Consider the following 22,608-nt stretch of genomic DNA (forward strand, 5'->3'; position numbering starts at 1 on the left):
TTAACCAACTGAGCCACCCAGGTGCCCCGGAAGAAAAATACTTTTAATAATATAAAACTCATTTCAAAAACAGCTTACTTCGTGCTGACTTAAGCAGATGAAAAAGGTATTTTAAATGAAAAGCTAATATAAAAACCAGAAGTATAGAAAGCATTTCTTATCTTTTTTAATACCTCATATAGCTGATGGGGTATAGAGATTCCACTACGGAGAACAAAAAAGAGGTAATGAAAGGAGCTGGATTTCAAATTTCAGGTGGTCTGAAAATGCCTGAGTTGTCTCATACAAAATCATACTCCCCCTGGCCCCCATGCATTCCATAAGTGAGGAGGCATGGGATGAAGATCTCTTGGATGTAAGACAATATAAAATATCATTGTACACCTGAAACTAATATAGCATTGTATGTTAACGAACCAGAATTAAAATAAAAACTTAAAAAAAAATAAAGACAGAGAATATAAAATGTAAGTGGAGATTTTGGATTCCAAATTTTGGAAAAAAGTCATCTATTTTTCTTCCATTTTTAAATCTCCTATTTTTCTGAGACATAAATGTTTGACTTTCTACTAGTGACTCTGGGAATATTTAGATTATGATTATGCATTAATCTAATATATGTGCAAAGTTTTAATAGCAGGCATTGCTGGCATTGTCTGAGCTTTTAAAGCTAAATGAGGACTTTTTTCTTCTTAGTTATAGAAAACGTGTTGAAACTAGTGAGAGCCAGGGTGCTTGGGTGGCTCAGTCGGCTGGGTGTCTGCCTTTGGCTCAGGCCCTGAACCCAGGGTCCTGGGATCCAGCCCCGTATCAGGCTCCCTGCTCAGGAGAAGAGCCTCCTTCTCCCTCTCCCTCTGCCCCTCTCTCTGGAGGGGCTTCTCCTCCTCTCTCTGACAGGCTTTCTCTCTGTCTCTCTCAAATAAATAAATAAAATCATAAAAAAGCAAAGCAAAGAAAAGAAAAGAAAAGAAACTAGTGAGAGCCTTATTTGCTTTATTGCTTTTGCCTCAGATTCAGATTGATGCCATTTCACCTTGAAGAGTATTTGACCAGGATCAAAACTTACATATGCAAATAAATGGATCTTTTTTTTTTTAAAGAATTTATTTTTATTATTTATTTGACAGAGAGAGAGATAGCGAGAGAAGGAACACAAGCAGAGGGAGTGGGAGAGGGAGAAGCAGGCTTCCTGCTGAGCAGGGAGCCTGTAAACAGATCTTTTTAAGTAATAAATAAATAAATATAAATAAAGAGTATTTGAGGTTTTTTTTTTTTTTCTAGCTAGAATGTTATTCTTGTACCAATGCTTTTTTTTTTTTTTTTAATCTCTAGGCTTCTACTGGTTTGTTACATGAAGATGAATCTTATAAGAGTGCAGAAATAAAATTTCAAATTGAAAGAGGAAAAGTTTGAAAAAAAAATTTGCCTAAAGGAAGTTTGTTATGATTTGCAAAGAAAAACAGCTCAATTCTATCCTGACCTTTGGTTGGACCTCTAGATGACTTTACAGGCACCTTCAAGTTCAGGTATGTGAAGAACCGTATAATATTTACTTTATGACTTTACTGGTTTACTTTATAACCAGTAAAGTTGGTTTAAACCAGTAGATATGGTTTACTTTATAACCATATAATATTTACTTTATCACGATCATTTTTAAATAACAAAAGTCTCTTTAAAATTACTGATATTTACATTAAAAGCTGATATTCTGAAACTTTATTCCAATTAGAAATGTGAGGACAGTAAGAGAACATAGATTATTTTGCAATCATATGGTATGAAGCCTGTTTTCTATCTCTACCTTTTGGAATGTTCAGTATATGTATGTCTACAATATATATGATTTTAGATTAAAAAAGTGGCCAAGTGTGGGCTGTTTTGACTCTAAAAATAGTCAAACTCTCTTTTTTTTTTAATGTAAGCTTTTCTTTTTCTTTTTTTTTTTTAAGATTTTTATTTATTTATTTGACAGAGAGAGCACAAGTAGGCAGAGTGGCAGGCAGAGGGAGAGGGAGAAGCAGGATCCTCACTGAGCAAGGAGCCCGATGCAGGACTTGGTCCCAGGACCCCAAAATCATGATCTGAGCCGAAGGCAGACATTTAACTGACTGAGCCACCCAGGTGTCCCTCAAACTCTCTGTTGGAAATGCATTTACACTGAAATGACTATATAACAAAGGATTCCATTCTGAAATGTTTTCCAAGGGCATAACAATAATTTAATTTATTTTCACAATCACTTCTGATTTCAGAATTCAGGGACATATTAATCAATCATATAGGACACAATTGAGTACTTCTCATAAGTAAATACATTTATCCAGTTTGTGTAAAACAGTACTTGAATTTTTGTCTAATAAATTTAATCTCAATTAATACTCAAATATTGTTTTCCAAATCTACCTTTAAAAAATTAAAGTGACCTATATTTCATGAAGCAAATTAAAGATTCACATAGTATGAGTAATTTTATTTTATTTATTTTTTAAAGTTACTTTTTTTTTTAAGGATTTTATTTATTTATTTGACAGAGAGACATAGCAAGAGAGGTAACACAAGCAGGGGGAGTGGGAGAGGGAGAAGCAGGCTTCCCTCCAAGCAGGGAGCCCAATATGAGGCTCGATCCCAAGACCCTGGGATCATGACCTGAGCCGAAGGCAGGTGCTTAACGACTGAACCACCCAGGAGCCCCAGTATGAATAATTTTAGAGGCCACACAATTTTCCATGGTGGAGGAAGATGAAGAAATTAACTAATCAGCAATTTAAATACTTTTCCTCTCTAGTCTACACTACCTCCTGATAATTAACAGGATTTCCCTTACAGGATACATAGTAATAATGTTCAGGAACACACAATATCCAATTAAAAAACTGTTAATTCTAGTTTTTTAGTAAAAGCATTTGTTTTCCCCCTTGACATAGGTGATCTATTTTAAATTGTTCTAGATAAATTATATTTCATATTCCAATCCTAATGCATTGGCAAAATTTTCTGGAAGCATTATTTTGAGAAGACTGTGAAACCTACCTTGACTTAATATGACAGAATAACATGATAGAAGTGATATATTTCCAAAGTAAAAGAAGGAAATTTATGACATATGAATCATAGCTATACTATAGCAAACTTAAGAGTCAATCTAACTAGTATATAAATATCAAGTTAATGATTTAAAAATGAAGCTAAAATACTCCTCCAAACAGCAACTTACTCTTTGACTGTATATTATTTGCTATATTGCTTATGTATTGAATCTTGCCAATGAGACATTGATATTTAATAAATAATTCAATGTTCTCTGTAAAATTGCCTGTCCAATAGTATATCTTTAAATTCTGGTTTCACGTCAATATTTAATTGCTCAATCATCTTGCTTCTGCCTCTAAAAATAACTAGTTTATAAGCTGAGGGTGGGAGGGATGAAGTTGCAAATGGAGAGGGCCTTTTTATAATTTTTTCCTCATAAAATAAAAGTACAGGATTCTGGGACATATCGATTTTATATTTATGTATAGATAATTTTAAATGAGAGTAAGTTTAACCTGTTTTTTTCCTTTCAATTTAATTTAGTTGTATTCGCTATACATGATTAATCATAGAGAAAAGTATCTATTTTGGGGTTGATCTATATGAAATGTAAAAGAAAAAAAAATTCCTAAGACTTACATTAAGTAGACTCCATTAGTGACCTGTCATGAGCTCATGCCCATTAAACCTTTGTAAAATATTTCCAATGTTCTAGGATCTGACAAGGCCATTATAAGTTAATTTAGTATGCAATATTTTTGCAAATACATACAACTTTTATTATTTTCAGGAATTAAAAGTCATTTATGAAAGTGGTTTACATAAAACAACTTTAATTAAGTAATTTGTTCATTCCCCCGTGACAGTCTTCACACATGATTGAAGACACAGGCTGAATAAGCATCATTTTAAATAATTTCAACGTGTTCTGATAAATGCAAAAAGACACAGTTGTAGTTAGGAAAGAAATATAATAAAAGTGTCTGCCAAATGTTACTGACATATGATATTAAAAATGAAGTACATACATGATGAGTGCTACAAGCTAGCCACACTTCATACTTAAAAACCAGGGTCGATAAAAAAGCAAAATACTAAAGGTACATAAGCCTCAATTACTTTGGGTTTCTCATAAAAGGCACCTTATTTCATAAAGATAATAATTACCATTGCATGGGCAAGTTAAATGAATATTGGAGAAAAACTGTCAAAGACAACTTTTTTATCCAATAATATCTTTGAATTAAACACTTGCAATTCAAAACTGTTAAGGAGAATATTAGCTCTATAGTATCCAGCCAATCTAAGGGAAGAATTAAGATAGACTCATGTTATGGCTAAAGTGGGTTAATAAATAGTTATACAATTAAGCAAATAATTTAGATATTAATGCAAAAGCTCTTCCTAAAGTTCTTATTCTAATATAATTTATCCAATATTTAAAATAATAATTATATATAAATCCCCCCCAAAATATATTAAGCATGAATGAGTTTGTTAGTTTGATGGAGAGAGAGTGGAAAAGAAACACAAGGGCACTGGGTCAGTGAAAACAAGGTTAATCAACTTGATATACCTTGCTAGGGCAAAGCTGGTTACTTGTAGCCTACATTTCCAAATGCTTAAACTTTCACTGCAGTTAGCAACTTTGCTTCCAGAAAATTGACGATTATACTCTATTTCTCTGGAATTTATGACTTTCAGTAATCAAAATGCTTTTTAATATAATAATATTTATAGTCTTGCTCTAAAGCACATTGTTCAAAATTTCCCCCAGATGATGGAAGATTTTAGATGAGTAAAATAACTTCAACAAAAGTAATACTATATTGAGGTGATTTTTATGAATATTAATAAAGACCATTCCCTAAGGCCCTCCATATAATGCGCACTGGGCAAAGCTTTTTGCATATATTATAGCTTTTAATTCTCCTCACACTTCCAGGCTGTGAAGAGTTATATCACCATTTTCCATATTTGGAGTCTGAGACAGAAAGACTATTGGCCAAAGTCAGACAATTAGTAAGTTGAAAAGCAGAGTTTTGTAGCTAGATCTATTTACTTGAAGATCAATATTTTAAAAGATCTTTTAAGAAAAAACTCTTTTTTTCTGCTTCACCAGGCCCAAATTTGTGCCTTTGCATGACTTAATATGTTATTTTATTTCTGAAAAACTAGGTTAGAAAATTAAGTATTACAATCTCATCTAAGTTTATTAAGGTTCTATACTTTATGAAATGCTCTTTTCTTTTTTTTTAATATTTTATTTATTTATTTGACAGAAAGATAGAGAACACAAGCCGGGAGTGTGGCAGGCAAAGGATGAAACAGACTCCCTGCAAAGCAGGGGAGCCCAGTGTGCGGCTCAATCTCAGGACCCTGAGATCATGCATGACCTGGGCACGAGGCAGACACTTAACAGACTGAGCCAACCAGGTGCTCCAAAATGCTCTTTTCTTTAAAATATTAAACTTGAATTAATATTATTTTCAATATTTAATTAATATTAATGTAAAATATTTAACTTTAGAAGTATATATTAAAATAAGGATCAATATTCTAAGGATATGCATATCTATACCTATATAATTTATTAATTTAATGGACTGATGTTATTATATAAATACCATGTTCATATAAAGATAACTCCACATACCCTGCACCGTAATCTGAACCTCATTTTGATATGAAAACATGCTGTCAGGGATGCAAGGGGAACTAAGAATAGCATCTCACAGCATAACTGAAAATGTAAATGTCAGATTCTATGTGTGTACATTACATCATATGGGATACTGAAGTCAGGAAAATTTTTCCAACCCAGAGCAGGTTTCTATCAATTAATTTACCTTATACACAAGGCTGATACAGGATGAATGAGGAAAAAAGTGGCTCCTATTCTGATCATGTAATATTTTGATCTATTGATGGTACAAGTTTTTATACATAATTTTTAATATTATCAACCTATATATTTAAATTTGTGCATTTTACTATACTGACCATTACTTCAATGATACAATAAAATACAAAAGTGGATATTGTAAGCAATTATATTCCAAATAATATTAAATATATGTGATATATATAATTTGAAATATTCAACTTTGTAGAACAATGAAACTTGCCAAACATGACACAAGAAGAAATAGAAAAGACAGAACACATGAATATTCTAAAGTACCAAAGATTTATAGCAACAACCAAATGATTTCTCAAACATAAAACTGATACAGATGGATTTACTGGTCAGTACACACAAACTTTAATTAATACCTCCAAACATATAAAATTTTTTTCCCAACATTTATCCCCAAATTATTTAAATTTAGCATATTGTATTACTTGAACAGGACAAGAAATGAAAATTACACGGCAGTTACCTTCATGAGCATGGAATACAAAAATAATGAATTTATTATTAATTGTCCAAGAAAGCAATAACAAGGAAATTATGATATGCATATCTTGTGTATATTACAATAATCAAGTTAAATTTATATAAAATATTTAACACAATCTTAACTTTGGAAAATCAATGTATGCAATCCATCAAATTAAAAATTAAAAGATAAATTTCATATGATAATCTCAATAGATGCTGAATAGGCATTTGATGAAATTCAACATTCATTCTTGATAAGATCAGTTATCAAGTCAGTAAGAGAAGGGAACTTTTTTTTACACTAATAAAGATGTATTAGTAAGAGTAAGTTAATTGCTTTAGCAAACGCCTCCCTAATTTAAGTAATCACAAAATACATTTTTTCCTCCAAACGATGGTTGTTAAGGAACTGTTTTGGGAAGCTCTTCCCAAAGTATTAATTAAAAAACCAAGGGTCTTGTGATATTTCTCAAATATACTCTATGGCCTTTACTTTCAGCTGCCAGAGGTAGAAAAAACAAAATTGATTATGCATTTCTTAAGTGCTAAGCCACAGAGTAGAGCACATTACTTATTCCTGTAACCATCTGAACCAAAATCAGTCACTTCTAATTTCAAGTGAAATGTAAATGTACAACAGGTTCATTCCCAATTAGAAAAGGAAATATAATTTTGTGACTGCCTAACAATTTCAGCTACAAACTTCATCTGCAACATAACTTAAGAAAATATTATACTCTTTATAAAATCTTTAAACTTTCTTTTTGAGGTAAGAACAAGATATGGACATCTTCCATCAACATTTCTTTCAACATTGGATAGGAGGTCTTAACTAAAATGAACTTACAAGTTACTAATTAAGGGGGTGCCTGGGTGGCTCAGTTGGTTAAGCATCCAACCATCTGACTCTTGATTTTGGCTCAGGTCCTAATCTCAGAGTCCTGAGATCCAGCCCCCTGAGTAGGACTCTGATCAGTGAGGAGTCTGCTTCTCTTCCTCTCCTTCTCTCTCTCTCTCTCTCCCTCCGCCCCTCCCCCCTGCTCCTGTGTGCTCTCTTTATCTAAAATAAATAAGTAAATCTTTTTAAAAAGAAAGTTATTAATTAAAAGTAACTTAAATTAATGTTAACTAAAATTAACAGTTTTATTAACTTAAATACATACAACATGGGCTTATATTAAAAATAATTGAAATTAGGGGTGCCTGGGTGGCTCAGTCAGTTAAGCATCTGCCTTCAGCTCAGGTCATGATCCCAGAGTCCTGAGATCAAGCCCCACATCAGGCTACCTGCTCAGTGGGGAGACTGCTTCTCCCCCTGCCCGCCTGCCCCCCACTCATGCTTTCTTTCTCTTTCTCTCTCTCAAATAATTAAATAAAATCTTTAAAAAAAATAAAAATAAAAATAAAAATAATTGAAATTAATTGTCTATCACCATCTCTTATTTCCAGTTGTATTTTTATCATGCAGTGTTATTCAGAAATACTAAAAGGGAAAGACAGCACATAAAAATTTCAATACACCTTAATTAAGGAATTTGTCTCATTTGTTTAAGAACAGAAATTAAAATTGGAAAATAGGTTTGTTTTGATTATACTTGACTGAAAATTTGGGTGAGCAGGGTCTTTAATTGGAGGGGGGATGAACCTAGAGTTTATCCAAGTAATTTTATCAATTTTGGAGGAAAAAGAGCTATGACAATAGATCCAATTTCTGTGCCTTACCAGTTCCAAACTAATTTCTGTTAATTTTATTATGCACTTAAAGTAAAAACTGAATATTCTACAGCTCTTCCTAAACTCACCCATCTTTTCAGTGTTTTTGTTGTTGCTGTTGTTGTGGTGGTTGTTGTTATTGTTAATTAATAGGTTTTGTTTCTTAGAGCTTTAAGTTTACAAAATAAACACAAAATATGAATATTTCCCATATACTCTATATCTTTTCACCCATAGTTGCCCCTATCGTTAACATATTGCATTGATGTAGTACACTTGTTACAATTGATAAAACAATACTGATACAGTATTATTAACTAAAATCCAAAATTTATATTAGAGTTCACTTTTTATATTGAACAATTCTATGAATTTTACCAAATGCTTAACATCATGATTCCACCATGAGAAGAAGTATCATACAGAGAAGTTTACAGCCCTAACAATCCCCTATGCTATATTTATCAATCCTTTTCTCCCTCCTCTCAATCCCTGGCAACCACTAATCTTTTCATTGTCTTTATAGTTTCACCTTTTCTAGAATGTCATAAAATTGAAATCATACAGATTGGCTTCTTTCTCTTAACAATAGTGTTTAGTTTCTACCATGTTTTTTCTGGCTTAATAGCTCTTTTCTTTTTTTTTTTTTTTTAAGATTTTATTTATTTATTTGACAGAGAGAGACACAGCGAGAGAGGGAATACAAGCAGGGGGAATGGGAGAGGGAGAGGCAGGCTTCCCGCGGAACAGGGAGCCCGATGCAGGACTCGATCCCAGGACCCCGGGATCATGACCTGAGCCGAAGGCAGACGCTTAATGACTGAGCCACCCAGGCACCCCTTGGCTTAATAGCTCTTTTCTTATTGTTGCTGAATATTATTGCTTTGTATGAATGTCCCACAGCTGGTTCATCCATTTGCCCATTGAAGGATGCCTTGGTTGCTTACAACTTTGGGCAATTATCAATAAAGTTTCTATAAAAATTCAAAAACAGGTTTTTGTGAGAACACAAATTTTTAATTTATTTGGGGGAATACTGAGGAGTGTGACAGCTACATTATATGGTTAGTCTATGCTTAACTTTATAAGAACCAGCTAAATTGTCTTCCAAAGTGACTACCAATTTGCATTCCCACCAACAATGGATAATTATTCTTATTGCTCTGCAAATTCACCAACAATTGATAGTTTGTTTTTTTTTTTATGGTAGGTAGGCTAATGTATATGTGGCAGTGTCACATTGTTATTTTAATTTGCAATTCCTAATCATATATGATGTTGAACATCTTTTCATTTACTTATTTTCCATCTCTATCTTCTTGGATGATATGTCTGTTCATGTATTTTGTCCCCTTTTTATTTGGGTTGTTGTTTTGTTATTGTTGAGTTTTGAGAGTTCTTTGTATATTTTAGATACAAGTCCTTTATCAGATATGTTACCTTTTGTAATGGTGTCAGGGTTCTTGGATATTCAATTCCATATTTTCATTCTGTTGTTGTTTTTGCATTTCAATTTTGGAAACCTCTATTGATATATCTTCAAGTCCACTGATTATTTCTTTGGCTGTGTCCAGCCTATTGATAAACCTATCAAAGGCATTCTTCATTTCTGTTACAGACTATTTTATTTCCAGTATATCTTTTTTATTCTTAGTTTTCATCTCCCTGTTTACATTATGCATCTGTTCTTACTTAGTGTCCACATTTTCATTAGGGGCCTCAGGATGTTAATCATATTAAATTCCTATTCTGATAATTCCAAAAATTCTTATCATACCTGAGTCTGGTTCTGATGCTTGCTCTGCTTCTTCAGACTGTATTTTTGCCTTTTAACATGATTTGTTACTCTTTTACTGAAAGCCAGAGATAAAGTATCCAGTAAAAGAATTGAGGTAGATAGGTCTTTTGTGTGAGATTTTATGCATACCTGTGTTTACTATTTGCTTTATCAGTAGGAGTCAGAGTCTAAAATTTCCTCTAATATCTTTATTTTTATCTCACATGTTTTCTTTGGATTTTCCTAGAGACTCATAAATTGGATCTGAAGCTTGCAGTTTTTCATCTCTAATCCCTGTTATTGTATAGGATTCCTACTAATATGGTGGTAAGCTATCAGGGGATGGGAAGTGTTCTATAGTTCTATGATTAGGTCTCAGTCTTTTATTGAGCCTGAATTGGGTATTTCTCTTTCTCCACATCAATAGCTATGGTTGGATTTTTCTCTTTCCAAAGGTTGGTTAGGCTTTGTTAAAATCCCAGTTGGTTAGGCTCTTGTAAAATAGTTTTTTTCAGGCCTTGTTAAGGAGAACAGAGAGCATTATACTATTTCAAAATGGCTCCTTTTCCTCACTCTCTATGGGAAAAAAGAGTTATAAAGTCTCCAATGTGAGAATCTGGCAGCCCTTCTGTTGTTAAACTCATGAGAGTGTGGGGGCCTCCCTATGACTGGGCCCCTTGAATTTTTTAAGTCACAAGCGAGTCTACATTAAGTCTCCAGTAATTTCCCACTTACAATTTAAAGTGTCCCTACTTGGCTCCAGCCACAGCCTTCAGCTCCTGGGTTTCTCCTCTCATAAGTTTGATTCTCTGTATGTGCCTGCCTGTCTCTCCAGGTTTCATGGGAGAAATCTGTCCAGGGACCTCAATTCCCAGAGGGATCTAAAAAGAGTTGTTGATTTTCAGTTTGTTCAACTTTTTTCTTGTTGTAAGGATGGGAGTGACAACTTTTTATATGACAGACTGGAATTTGGTAGCTTTTTTTTTTTTTTGTAAGTAAAGAGATAGAAGTTTATTAAGTGAAGATACAGAAAAAGCTCTCAAGAGTGAGAGGGGTCCCAATAGGGTTGACCCTGAGGGCCTTTAGGGTTGGTCTTTTATAGAGAGCTAACCAGGGAACTTAGATCCTTTTAACATTTCTATTGATATCATCATTGAGCAAGGACTAGTGATAACACCTTCAATGGCTTACTTCCTTTTTAGGGTCTGGTTATTCTTAGTTGGTCATAGGTGATTATCATAAAAAAGGCAACCACCCCACTTGCCTAGGGCAGGGCCATCTTGTTTGTTCCCTTATCTCTGGTTTTCCCACACCTACACATTTTTGGGATTTCTGGGAGCCTGATCACAAAGCTCCTATCTCTCCCTATCTAGCCACCACCCCCGGCCCCGCCCGTCCCTTACTCATTCCTCCCCCTGACACAGTCTCTTTTGCTATAGATTCGTCATTTACAATAATAATTTTGTGTTAATTTCCATCTTTCATAGGACATGTAACTTTGGGATAATAGAACATGTTCCTCATTTTATTATCTGCTAAATATAATGACTCTATTTTGAACAACCTCAGACTAGTTTGAATTAACTCAGTGAACATTGCTTGATAGAACCAGAGAAGTGTCTGGGGGAAATACATAAAACATTGTGTGTGTGAGTATGATAGTGTTTGTGCTTCATTTTGAATAACATGATTATAAAGTTAACCATTTATTCTTTTAAGATTTTATTTATTTATTTCACAGAGAAAGAGAGAGAAAGCACAAGCATGAGCTGAGGGGAGACGCAGAGGGAGAAGGAGAAGCAGACTCACTACTGAGCAGAGAGCCCAACATGGGGCTCGATCCCAGGATCTTGGGATCATGACCGGAGCCAAGGGCAGATGCTTAACCAACTGAGCCACCCAGGCACCCCTAAAGTTAACAATTCAGAAAAACTACATCTATGATAAGACATTTCACAAAGCTTTTAATGTGTGTGTATTTTAATGTATGGCAAAAAATTCATAAATACATTCCCAAAATAAATGATTCTCCCCAATTTTCATTTATTATACTAATATTCAGAAATAAATTATTAACCTCTTCTGTTATGTGTTTTTATGTTTCTAGACTATTTGTTGAAATCACACATCTTCTTATACCATATTTTCAATTAAAAGGAATACCTCTAAAATAATTTATGCAAATGGAGTTAGATTTTTTAACAAAATGATTTTTTAACAAACATGAAAATGGGCTACTTTGGTAGCAAAGTTTGGGAACAAAGTGCAAAAAAATCTCACATGATTCTGAAACACACTATAGAGGTAATAGAGATATTATTTTTTTTTAAGATTTTTATTTATTTGACAGAGAGAGACACAATAAGAGAGGAAACACAAGCAGGGGGAGTGGGAGAGGGAGAAGCAGGCTCCCTGCTGAGCAGGGACCTCGATGCGGGGCTCAATCCCAGGACCCTGGGATTATGGCCTGAGCCAAAGACAGATGCCCAACTGACTACACCACCCAGATGCCCTGAGATATTATTTATTTATTTATTTGTTTTTAATTTATTTTTTAAAGATTTTATTTATTTATTTGACAGAGAGAGACACAGTGAGAGAGAGAACACAAGCAGGGGGAGTGGGAGAGGGACAAGCAGGCTTCCCGTGGAGCAGGGAGCCCGATGCGGGGCTCGATCCCAGGACTCTGGGATCATGACCTGAGCTGAAGGCAGACACTTAACGACTGAGCCACCCAGGCACCCCAAGATATTATTTTTTTAAATAAATAATGAGAAATATCAATTATTAAAAGAGGGCAAAATCATGGTGGTGGAGGTTTCAGGGAATGTTGTTGGGGATTGGAGCATGACAAAGAAAAAAATTTTAGAGCAAATGATTAAGATCGGATTCACTGGTCCTTTTCTATGACTGCATAATATTCCTCTGTGTGTGTGTGTGTGTGTGTGTGTCTACTACCTCTTCTTTATCCATTCAACTATTGATGGATATTAGATTGCTTGTCATTTGCAACAACATGGATGGACCTAGAGGATATTATGATAAGTGAAATAAGTCAGACTGAGAAAAACAAATACCATATGATTTCACTCATATGTGGAATCTAAACACACACACACACACACACACACAAGTGAATAAATAAGGAAAAGCAGAATCAGACCTATAAATACAGATAATAAACTGGTGGTTGCCAGAGGGAAAAGGATAGGGGGAGTGGGCAAAATGGGTGAAGGGGAGTAGGAGATACAGGTTTCCAGTTATGGAATGAAGAAGTCATGGGGATGAAAGGTACAGCATAAGGAATTTAGTTAATGATATTATAATAGCATCATATGGTGACAGATGGTAGCTACACTGTCGTGAAGACAGTGTAAAGTATAGAGATGTAGAGTGTAGTACTATATTGTACACCTGAAACTAATTAACATTGTGTGGCAACTATACTCAAATTCTTTTAAAATTTAAAAATTAAAGGGGCGCCTGGGTGGCTCAGTTGGTTGAGCGACTGCCTTGGGCTTGGGTCATGTTCCTGGAGTCCCGGGATCGAGTCCCGTGTCAGGCTCCCTGCTCGGCAGGGAGTCTGCTTCTCCCTCTGACCCTCCTCCCTCTCATGCTCTCTGTCTCTCATTCTCTCTGTCTCAAATAAATAAATAAAATCTTAAAAAAATAAATAAATAAAATAAACTTTAAAAATTAAAGATAAAAAAAATGACTGGTTTCACTGGAGAGGAGATTAAGAACAGTCCAGGCTAAAGGAATAGAATCTCTGCGGTTGAGAGAGGGAAAGAACTGGCACCTAGGGATGGGACATCATAGACCCTAGGAGCTGTGGAGGAGAGACGGGTATTGATGAACTTTGGTTTTTCAGAACTGTCACTGGAGACTTCCACAAAGAAAATGCTCTGTTGCGGCTCTCCCAAACAGATGCAAGCACCTCATATTTACCTGACTGACAGATTGTTCTGACTATGATTTGATAGCCGGAGGCTGCCCCAGCTCCTGCACCTCCCATGCAAAACAACTCCTATGCCATACCCACCTCCACTATCAGTCACATTAACAGAATCCTTTAACATCTTAGAGGAACAAATTCAGACTTTTTCAAAAGTAAAACATCTGCTTTTGAAAGACACATTAAAAAATAAATAGACAAGTGACAGACTGGGAGAAATATTTACAGTACATATATCTGAGTCCCAGAATACATGTTACACATAAAACAAAATTCCAGTGTTAAAAAGAAGATCCAGGAAATCAACAACAATGACAGTAACAAAAATAAAGGAAGATATCGAGAAACACTCTATAAGGGTGCCTGAGTGGCTCAGTTGTTAAATGTCTGCCTTCAGCACAGGTCATGATCCCAGATCGAGCCCTGCATCAGGCTCCCTGCTCAGTGGGAAGCCTGCTTCTCCCTCTCCCACTCCCCCTGCTTGTGTTGCCTCTCTCGCTGTCTCTCTCTCTGTCTAATAAATAAATAAAATCTTTTTTTTTTAAAAGAAACACTCTATAGAGGAAAATGGTAAATAAACACATGAAAAGTGTGCAACATTACCAGGAAAATGCAATTAAATCCATAATGAGATAGCATGACACATCTCACCTCCTCTGTTGGTGAGGGTATATAACAACCAGAACTCTCTTATATTGCTATGGTGAGTGCAAAAACAGACAATCATTCTAGAAAACAATATGGTAATTTCTTTTTTCTTGGTGGGGGGGTTTCTAAAAAATTAAAAATATAACTTCCTTATAATTAATTAACTTTTCTACTGCTAAGTGTTAATCAAGTAAAGAAATGAAATCATATGCCAATATAAACACTTTTACAAGAATATTCCTAGGAAATCCATTCATAATCACACAAAAATAAAATAAATAAATAAAACTCGAATGTCCATGACGAGGTATAGATAAGTAGAATGTGCATATTCACACAATAGACTACTACTCAAGATTCAAAAGGACAAATTACTGATTTGTGCAATAACATGTATAAATCCCAAGGCGTTAAGCTGCATAAAAGAAGACAGAGGCAGAGGAGGAGTTCACACTTTATGATTCTATTTATATGACGTTTAAAACTGACAAAACTATTATACTGTGAAAGAAAGCAGAATAGAAGTTGCTTCTGTGGATTCGGTGAGAATGGGGAGGTTATTGACTATGAACTGAGACAAAGGGAGATATGTTAATAAAGTTGCTTTAGATGGATATATGCATTTGTCAAAACCTATAGGACATATATTTAATTATCCATTATTTCTATGTTTGTAAATTATACCACAAAACAGGAAAAGCACTGGAAAATACTATTTCAATATCTTCTTGGTGTTTCAGGAAAAATCCTGAAAGAGGAATTAGGATAAATACACACCTTCCTGCTCCGTTTCCGTGGTTTTCTTCAAGCTTCAAACCCTCACTTGTATATCATATCTCATTTGTACTTTCTTCTTCAGGAAGATTTCTCAGGCAATTTCCCCACTTCTCCCCGATCCTTTTTTTTTTTTTTAAACTGAATCCTTACCATCAGCATAAAACATACTCTAATTTATTTTACCTAAGGGAGGGGGGGGGAAAAAACAAACAAACCTCCCTTCAGCTTCATCTCTTACATGCCATCACATTTCCCATGCCAAATTCTTTTCTCCTAAATTTAATCCTCCTATAGAACTGGAAATGAGAATACCATGTTTTCCACTGATAACAAGGACCTTTCTGAATTGTTTTTTTATTTTTTTCTTTCACGCCCTATATCAAATTCTTTGACAAATCCTCCTGTCTCAACTTTGAAAATGCATCCAATTTCCCTCAACGATTTCCTACCTCTGTGAACCCCAAACATTGTGATCAAAGGCAATATCGTCTTGAGTCTTGATTATTCCCATGGCCTTCTAATGACTTTCTCTGCTTCCAGCATTTCCCCTTCTGTCTGTTGTCAGTACAGTAGCCAGGATAATCACATTAATATATCACTCCTCTCTTCTAAATTCTCTAATGCCATTGCAGAGCTGACAATACCTTAATTACCTAAAATGCTCTTTCCATCTGATATTTTTTTCACTCTGAACATTTCTTCTAATACACCAAATTTCACTGTCTCCCTTGCTTTCCCTTAGGCAGTACTTGGAGTAGTTTTCTCCCTTCCCTCCTTCAAGACTTTGATCAAATGTCTCCATCTCAGTGATGAGTCCCAATAACATATTTACAATTTCATGTCCTATATGAGTGGCGGTTGGGGGGGGGGGCTGGTGTGTCCCATCTCCTTTCTCTGTTTTATTTTCCTCCACAGCATTCATCACTTTTTAACATAATGCATATTTTATTTTATTATTTCAACCTTCCCAGTAAAATATAAGCTTGATGAAGGCAAGTATCTTTGTTCTATCTTTAGCGTATAGACTCATGCCTCATACATAATAAATTTTGAGTCAATAAGCCAATTTTGGAAAATTGCTGGTAGTCTTTTGGTACATCTAAGATTGACTTTTAGATCTATCCTTGCAATTTAAAGTTATATTCATGTTTTCTGAATTCTATTAAACCTACAACAAAACAGAATATGTTTACACATGATTTAACATTTCCAGTGAAAACTCTAAACTTAAAAATAGTTCAAGAACATTATCATCAAAGAATATTTACAACTGCCTGCTGATATATGCATAATTATACATATACATTATCCATATAACATGCATATATGATAATTTTATCATATATATTTCAATCACCTCATTAAAGTTGGTGGTAATGGCATTGGAAAAATTCCTTTTTTTGTTCCATCACCAACTCCCTATAATGAAATATGAAGTAATTTTTTATTGCAAATTGAATAATATTTCAAGGAATGAAATCAGTCCCCCATCAGAGAAAAATTGGCAGAAAAGCTGAAATATTTATGATCTCTTTTACAGCCAGGCATCTCAGCAGCATAAGCAGAATACGTAGCTATGCTAAAGGCAAAAAAACACTCCATCTGAGTGTCTGAGAGGTAAACTGGGAATTTCCTCTTTTCCCTGAAAAGTTTGAAAAATAATACAAAATAAAATTAGAGTTGGTATGATATTGTCTTCTGGCCCAATTATGACTTTGGCCTTTTTAATCTTAATGCTATGCTTCCAATATGTTGAGTCATGTTTGTGGAATAACTGTTCATTTGAAGGAAATGTATAGTACAATTGTGCTTTTAGATAGGCTGGTTGGTTTTGTTTTGTTTTGTTTTATCCCTGCCACATTTTTTTTTTTTTTCTACATGCTTAAATTACCAGGTAAATGGCTTATAGAGGTAAGCATCAAATTTCTTTGATGAATTACAGGTCAAAAAATTAAGAACCAGGGCGCCTGGGTGGCACAGTCGGTTAAGCATCTAAATCTTGATTTCAGCTCAGGTCATGAACTCAGGGTCGTGTGATTGAGCCCTGTGTCAGGTTCCACACTGTGTGGAGTCTGCTTAAGATTCTCTCTCTCTCCCTCTCTCTTTTCCTCTCTCTCTGCCCCTCCTACTCATGCTGTCCCTCTCTCTCTCTCTCTCTCAAATAAATAAAAAAAGTCTTAAAAAAATTAGGAACCCACAACAAATTGAAATACTGAAGAGAGAATTCAAATTATTGTCTGAAGGTGCAAAGATATTTGTAATCTCTGTTACTCAATGCAAGAAAGGACAACAATGTAAGTCATTTATGCTATAATATTTTGTATAATTTATTTGGATTTTCTGAAGAATAGCTAGGTTAACACTTCCAAATTTTTTTGAATTTTCTTAAGGCAATCATTTACTACTTCTTAAATCCTTCTTTCTGGGCTTATTTCTACCCTTTAAATTTTTATTTATGAAGTAATTTTATCATCAGATATGAAGCTGTCTATAATCCATTATGGAGTACATTCTACTCTTGATCCTGAGTGTAATTATGGTGCATATCATATACTTTGCTTTAGGAAACTTATAACATATAAAATTGCCATCTGACTAGCAAATTGTTGAAATGCTGAGAACTCTTACTTATTCCAGGTGTCATGAGAAGTAAGGAACAAAGTTTTCTGATTTCTTAGTTTTGTATATTTTATGAGTCTTGTGACTACTTGTAAATTTTAAGAATTGTTTTTTCATAAAGATTATTTTTTCCCCAAGTTAGGATGGACAGCTAAACAATCACAAATTGCAATGGTGGGTTAGGTCTATGCCAACCTATGACATGAGGAAGATGTACAAGATAAATCAACTGATTACCACACATATTCATCCTTTTTCATTATGATGGTTAATTTTATGTCTCAACTTGGCTGTGCCATGGTGCTCAAATATTTGATTAAACTTCATTCTGGAAGTTTCTGGGAAGATTTTATTTAGATAAGATTAACATTTGAACCAGTGGATTTTGAGTAGATTATCTTCCAAAATGTAGGTGGCAATTGTTTGAGGGCCTTAGTAGAATAAAGATTCACCTCTCTTGAGCAGGAAGGAATTGTGCCAGTACCTGGCTTTGGACTCAAAAGGCAATTCTCCTGGGTCTCTAGCAGTTGGCCTGCCTTCTCTCTCTCTTCCTTTTGTAGGAAAGGAAGGAAAACTTATACTTATGAGATTATGTGCTTATTTGGTCAAAATGAGTCACTGTCCTGTCCCTACTAAAAGGGTGAAATGAATTTGACATAATTAGTTTGTCTCTGTGTATCTGATTAGTCTCCTCAAGAAATCAAGTATCCTCAAAAAATCAAGAGCTCGATATCCATCTCTGTTGCTAATGAGTCAAATATCAATCAGCAGCAATAGATAGGTTAGCTTTAGTAAATGGAAGCCCATGTTGTTGGGCCCAGCACATATAGACTCCATCTCTGTCACCATGACTACTCTGTTAAACAGTGCATTATGCAAATATTGTGCTGATAAAGGACAGAAGCTGGTTGACACTGACTAGAATTCATCTTGTACTTGATTGTTTAGTGCCTCTTCTGTATATAAATTCTCTGAAATGGGCATTAATGTCCAATACAGAGATTTTTATTTATTTATACATAATCTCAAATGTCTATTTGCATGCCTTTTCCTTTCCTTAATCTTCAAATTTTCTTTCAGACCATTAACTAACCAACTAAGCCATCTTTAAATGTCCATAAACTCATGTATATCCTTAGCTCAAGCCAATTCTCTCTCCATAAAATGGGGATGAGCAGGTACAGCATCCAAAAATGCCAAACAGTAGGAGGAACTTCCTTTACCATTGTGTTTCAGGGTCCCTCTTGAGTGAAGCTATAATGCAGCAGCAGTTTATATTTAGTGTGGTGCCTTCCTATACCAGGCATAGGCATCTGTGAATTAAGCATGACTTTCTTCTTCCTTTGGCAGCTCGTCATAAGGACCTCCCATTAGCAACAGGTGTGAATTGGAGGAGAAATATCAGCAGAGGTATGGTAGAAGACATGGAGTTCATCTGTTCTGTTTCTTTGTGACTTCTGGACCTGGTAAAGGCACTTACTGTATTTACTGTTTCAATATTAATGATGAATTGCTTCTGGGCCTGCCCAATCTTACCATCAGGTGGGACTGACATTACCAGCTCATGATAAATGGTTCTGGATACATGGTTAAGTATGGTCTTATTCCAATACATTAGAGATTTGTGCTTTGAATTTCCTACTTGGGCTTGACAGAAACTCCACATAGTATCCTTTTTAAAATTCAGATACTACTTATTGAATGCCCAATTATATGGGTCAAGTGGCAGGGCTGCCTGTACTACAGCTTTGACCTGCTTTTGAAAGTTTCTTGCTCTGGGCACCACTCAAAATAGCCATCCTTCCACGTCTCATCATTGAGCTGTAGTCTAAAGCATGACATAAACATGTTGCTTCTCATACATGAAGAGTCCTACCCAAGCACTTTTATAATTTCTTAATGGTAAAAAGCAAGATGCTATAATTTATACTTTACTTTGTATAGATCCCATCATGACTCAAATTGCTAGATCCTGAAATGTCACCCATGTAGCTGGCTTCTGAGTCTTATGGCTTATCTCCCACTTGCTTGAACACATTATCTCATTAAGGTTTCCAAAGTATTTTCCATTTGTCAGTCACAACGTTTGATTAACATGATTTCATTATTGTAGTGGACCCATTCAATGTGTGCAATGCCCAGATGACCCAGTAAACTTTAGAATATATTATGACATAGAACAAGAATATTAATATGACATGATTGTGAATGACATTAACATACCAATAATAATGCTATTAATATTAACATGGCATTATTATGAATGCTTATGGAAATATTGTGAATTAATATGGTTCCATGTGAATGAAATTGGCTTCTTACTGACTTTTATGATGCATATGGAAAGTAATACATTCATAAGATTAATACCTGCTTATTACATACACAAATTAACACTAAACTTCCCTAGTGAAGTTATCACATTAGGTACAATAGGTAGAATGTGGGCTACTATTTGGGTACTTTATCAGTAAGTCATTGCTTTTTATGGTCCACCTAGTTTTTGCAAGGACTAACAGACAAATTAAATGGTGATAAAATAGAGAACACCATCTCTATATCCTTTAATGTCTTTGAAGGTGGAGTGATAGCTACCATTGCACTGGTTTCTTTGTGACTTCTGGACCTGCTCAGGTCACTACCCATATGTACCATTTCAATATGATAAATTGCTTCTGGTCATGCCCAATCTTACCATTAGTTGGGACTGACATTACCAGCTTATGAGAAGTGGTTCATATAAAGTATACATGTAAATATTTATACATGTAAATAAGTATACATGTAAAAAATACATGTGAAGTATTTTTTAAAAAATTTATTTATTTATTTGATAGAGAAAGAGAGGGAGGGAGAGAGAGCACATAAGTAGGGAGAGCAATAGAGGGAGAGGGAGAAGTAGGCTCCCCACCGAGCAGGCAGCAGGACATGGGGCTTGATCCCAGGACCATGGAACCATGACCTGAGCTAGAAGGGAGACACTTAACTGAATGAGCCATCCAGGCACCCCTGGAATATAAAGTATTTTTTAAGACTTTATATTTTAAAGATATTTTATTTAGACTTATAACAAAATTGAGAGGCAGGTACAGAGATCTCCCATATACTTCCTTCCTCCCTATATATATAACTTTCCCCATTGTCAAAAATACTTATCAGAATGATACATTTTTTACCAAGATGAACCTCTACTGACACATCATAATCACTGAAAGTCCATAGTTTACCTTCGGGCTCACTCTTGGTGTTGTGTATTCTATGGGTTTGGAAAACATATAATACATATATCCATTATTATAATATCACACAAAGTATATTCACTGCCTCAAAAATCTGTGTTCTGCCTAGTCACCTCTTCAACCACCCCCTCCCCCAACCCCTGGAAATCACTGATCTTTTTACAATATCCATATTCTTCTCTTTTCTAGGATGTCATACAGTTGGAATTATACAAGGTGTAGGCTTTTCATATTGGCTTATTTACATAAGTATTGTGCATTTACTGTTCCTCCATGTCTTTTCATAGCTTAATAGCTCATTTCCTTTTAGTGCTGAATGTTCCACTCTCTGGATGTACCACAGTTTATTTATCCATTCACCTACTGAAGGGCATCTTGGTTGCTTTCAAATTTGAGAAATTATGAATAAAGCTGTTATAAATACCTTGTGCAGGCTTTTGTGTGGACATAAATTTTAAATTCTTTTGGTTGAATACCAAGGAGAATAATAGCTGGATTGTATGGTAAGAGTATGTTTCATTTTGTAAGATATTACCAAACAGTCTTCCAAAGTGACTGTATCATTTTGCATTGATTGAGAGTTCCTGTTGCTCCATATCCTCACCAACATTTGGTGTTGTCAGAGTTCTAGATTTTAGCTATTTTAATAGGTTATTTTAATTTGACTTTCCCTGGTGATATATGATGTGGAACATTTTTGCATATGCTTATTTGCCATCTTTGATGAGGTGTCTGCTAAGGTCTTGGGTCCATTTTTTAATCAGATTTATTTGTTTGAATAAAAAGTCATCATCATACCCAAAGTCATCAAGGATTTCACCTATGTTATCTTCTCTTTTTTTTTTTAAGATTTTATTTATTTATCTGAGAGAGAGAATGAGATAGAGAGAGAGAGCATGAGAGGGGAGAGGGTCAGAGGGAGAAGCAGACTCCCCGCTGAGCAGGGAGCCTGATGCGGGATTCGATCCTGGGACTCCAGGATCATGACCTGAGCCGAAGGCAGTCGCTTAACCAACTGAGCCACCCAGGCGCCCTTTTTTTAAGATTTTATTTATTCATTTGAGATGCACAGAGAGAGAGAGAGCATGAGCAGGGGGAGAGGCAGAGGCAGAGGGAGAAGCAGGCTCCCCACTGAGCCAGGAGCCTGATGCGGGGCTTGATCCCAGGACCCTGGGGTCATGACCTGAGCTGAAGGCAGATGCTTAACCATCTAAGCCACCCAGGCACCCCCCATATTATCTTCTAGGAGTTTATAGTTTTGTACTTTATATTTAGGTTTATGATCCATTTTGAGTTCATTTTTGTGAACAGTGTACGTTCCAGGCATATTTTTACATTTGTATGTGCACATTCTAGTGCCATTTGTTAAAGATATTATCATTGTTCTATTCCATTACCTTTTATCTTTTGTCAGAGATGAGTTGACTATATTTATGGGGGTCCATTTCTGGGCTCTTTATTC

This window comes from Mirounga angustirostris, unplaced genomic scaffold (genome assembly GCF_029215605.1).
Source record: "Mirounga angustirostris isolate CCGP_5_RB_7025 unplaced genomic scaffold, mMirAng1.0.hap1 SCAF_2, whole genome shotgun sequence".
Taxonomy (NCBI): Eukaryota; Metazoa; Chordata; class Mammalia; order Carnivora; family Phocidae; genus Mirounga; species Mirounga angustirostris.